The sequence below is a fragment of the Euprymna scolopes genome, chromosome 27, assembly GCF_053919585.1.
Source record: "Euprymna scolopes isolate OS-2025 chromosome 27, ASM5391958v1, whole genome shotgun sequence".
Classification (NCBI taxonomy): domain Eukaryota; kingdom Metazoa; phylum Mollusca; class Cephalopoda; order Sepiida; family Sepiolidae; genus Euprymna; species Euprymna scolopes.
Genome location: NC_136508.1, coordinates 76257975 through 76261437, shown reverse-complemented (window position 1 = coordinate 76261437; position 3463 = coordinate 76257975). Strand labels below are relative to the sequence as shown.

Here is a 3463-nt window from a genome sequence, read left to right as displayed (position 1 = left end):
TAGACCCCATACGTTGTAGCAGAGTACGTCGCAAGGAACATAAGACAAGTTATAATTTGACTCTTTTTTTTTGTAACACCGACATTTATTTCCATATTTTCCAACCACGCGTGACTTCTCGTTCCGGCATTTGCATTTGCATACGCGCGTGGGCACTCTGTTACCGTATGAGGAGTTCCATCCTCCCAGGATTTGCCTCCTTATTCTTTGGGAATCGGAGTAGTTTATTGCTAAAAGCCTGAGAAGGGAATGCCGTTAGGGCTATCCAGGCATTTTTGGCAGGCCTTAGTGCTCTTACTCTAGGACGTTGGTTGCTCAAATCCCATTTTCCTGATCTTGTGTCACATCTCTCCATACCCCCCTCCCGTGGGTGAAAAATAAATAACTGACGTAGTTCTTCTTGGGATTGATTAAATAATGAACCCTGCAGGCTGATATGCTAGTGTATAACCAAATCGCATACAGGGACAGGAATAAACAAGCATTTATGATGCTACATGGTGTCCGGCACGCATTCTATTTAACCATAGATGGAATCATGATAGATACCACCACTCTGGATCAGAGTAGATCTGCATGGAGAAACAATTGATTGGTAACTTAGCCCTGTCACAAATTCTGGGGCCCAGCTGTGGCATGCGAAAGTCTGATGATGCGTAAGTGATTTTTTTCCAAAGGAGTCACCACTTATCGAGGCCCAGAGGTCACTCGAGGATAAGGGTTAATGAGTGTACAGTTGTCAATAGGATAATATCATATTAATCGTTAGTAGTGGACATTTGGTAAATTGGATTACTTAAGGGTAACGGCTCATCAAGAACTTGTTCGCGTTGGATTTGAAGACGACCATGTTGTAGTCAGTTGGAAAGCAGGCAAACGGAAAGAGTTCCACAGGCGTACAGTTTTAAAAAAGAAAATTTGTCCATCACAGATAAAGCGTGGGGCAAATTATTAATAGGGGTTTCAGCTAGACTAGTGTTTTTTCGTGAAAGTTTAGTATATGGGGACCATAGATTGGCGTTCAGACGAGCACTTGCCGTGAAAATAACAATGAAGCAGAGTCATCTTTTTTGTGGGAAAGACATTGGAGAGAAGAGAAAAAGGGTTATCCCTATTTACAAGATTATCTTCTCGGTTATACACTCTCTATCTCTACATATATGTGCATTAAACAAAACTAAACTTCCGTGAACAAAGTTTGTTTCCTATAACTGAGCATCTGTCGAACACGGTAAAGTGGGGCTGCTTCCTATATGACTACAACATGATCATTTTTAAGTTCAATATGAACAAATTCTTGTTGAACCGCTCTCTTAAATAATCAAAATCTACCCAATCACCAAGTTCCACTATTTTGCTTTTATCCTCGAGCGGCTTTTAAGCCTTAATAAATGGTTATACCCTGGTAAAAAATAATTAAATAAAAATGTTTAAATGTCTAACGACTAAAAAACACATATTATTTAGAGTTATCGGACTATTGGAGTGTTATTTTCACAACATTTCCGCCGATTTAACATCTGACCTTCTTCAGGTGTATTTTGTCCAACCCGGGAATATTTGTTTCGAACCCGAGAATCTGCACGAAATTTCGACCGGAACCCTTTATTTAATTTACGGAGGTCGCATGCTCTCGTTCCGTCAGCTATAACTGGATATAGGTGCCAGAGAAATTTTAAATACTGATACATATAAGAAAAGGAAATCGTTTGAATATGATTGGATGCCTCATCGCATCTCGTCCATCTAATTTTTATGATCGGGGCTACTAGTCCGTTGAACCAGCTTTTTTTAACGTTACGGAGGCCCATTCACCAGGGCCACTAGACCACAAACAAGACATAAGGTAAAAAGAAAGAATGAAAAAGAAAACAAAGTAAGAATAAAGAATTAAAAAAAAAAGAGACAGTAAAGAGAAAGGGAGCAAGAAGAACATAAAATAAAAAAAATAAAAATAAGGAAAAAAGGAAGGAAGAAAGAAAGCAGGAAGAAAATTCAGAGATTAAGCGTGTGCGTGGGGTAACGTCAAGGTATCAGTTTATGAATGGTGCAAGCTTTACGTAAGGAAACGAGAGGCCGAACTTTTTTGCTGAAGTGCAAGTTCATGCAAATCAATAGAGCCAGAGAGAGAGAGTGAGAGAGAGAGAGAGAGAGAGAGAGAGAGAGAGAGAGAGAGAGAGAGAGAGAGAGAGAGAGAGGAGTCTGTTGTTCACAATAACGAGTAAAGACTGGAGTGTATTGTACGCTAACACGCGTGCCTACGGTAAACGAATGACAAGAAAAAAAGAAAGCAAGTTAGCGCACTTGCCGTCTCGGTAGATCAGAAATGAGAGACGGGGAGAGAAAAAGTCCGTAAAAATGAACAAAATAAACAGTCGCGCACGTATACGCAGTATATATATATCCGTCTGAGAGAGACAATGAATGAATGGTTCGGACTAACAGTCGAATAATGAATGAGGAAAAAATCAAAAAGAAAAGAAAAAAAATGAAAAGCCTTACTTTTCAGAGAAACGTCGTTAGACGTCAATGTTACGGATAACACAAAATGGACTCTAAAAGAAAACTTCCCTTATTTTGCGAAAGGATCGCGTATAATTTTTACAGCGAATCTACGGATAAATGACGACTTTTTTTTTTTTTACCTCCCAAATTGTGGCCACTTATTAACCAGGTGGGTTTGTATTTTTAACTTAATTTTTTTTTTATCAGAAGCTGCGCGTCTAACACCGCTTTCTCTCCCGCTCTCCGTCTGTTTATATTTCTTTCTCCCATTTTTCTATTTGTCACACACATACGCTCGTGCGCGCACACACACGCATATCTACATACGTGTTATAAACGGAAGTATGGTTGCCACCTTGTGCTGGTGCATATATTAGACTAGTGAGTTTTTCCCGTTTAGACAGGGTAAAAAAAAAATGTCTCAAACCTGATAGTTCCCGCACTATCTGCCAAGCTCCAACCGTTGCCCCATCGCCATAAAGTTGCATCCTTGTGCCTGTTTTACAACTACTGTAACGCAATGCGCTCTGAAAAACATCATAGTACTTGTGCCCTTCCTCGACGTATGTACTTTCGACTAATCTGACAGGCAGCAAACTCCCACCTCTTTGTTGTTTAGGTCTCTTAGTGCCGAAAAGTCTCTATTATAAATTTGTTCTTTCTTCGCACTGCTAGGATTGAATTCGGTCTCTGTTTTCAGCTTCTGTACTAATATGCAGAAGTTTAAACGTAATGTGAATAAACATCTCGTTACTCAACTACGCACAACCCCTGCAGACATGATCCCAAATAGCAGCCCCTTACGTCGGAGTGATAATACGCATTTTTGAAGTAAAAAAAAAAAATTTACAAAAAACTATAAAAGTAAAATCGTTTTCTTTAAAAACCTTAACTTTAACAATGTATGGGTTTCTCGTTTGTAACAAACTGTGGTATCTACTTTGCTGTTTCACGTCAT

General features: G+C 39.3%; 1 protein-coding gene across 6 annotated transcripts in view; it reads left to right on the top strand.

Annotated features, from left to right (window-relative positions):
- The first annotated feature begins 2211 nt into the window (after positions 1 to 2211).
- LOC145248920 (cell adhesion molecule Dscam1-like) overlaps positions 2212 to 3463 on the top strand; it is a 401357-nt gene continuing 400105 nt past the window's right edge. For all 6 annotated transcript variants that reach the window (XR_013863428.1, XM_080110708.1, XM_080110707.1 and 3 more), the window contains exon 1: positions 2212 to 2674. The gene's annotated coding sequence lies outside the window, so the exon portion shown is untranslated. The remainder of the gene's footprint in view (positions 2675 to 3463) is intronic.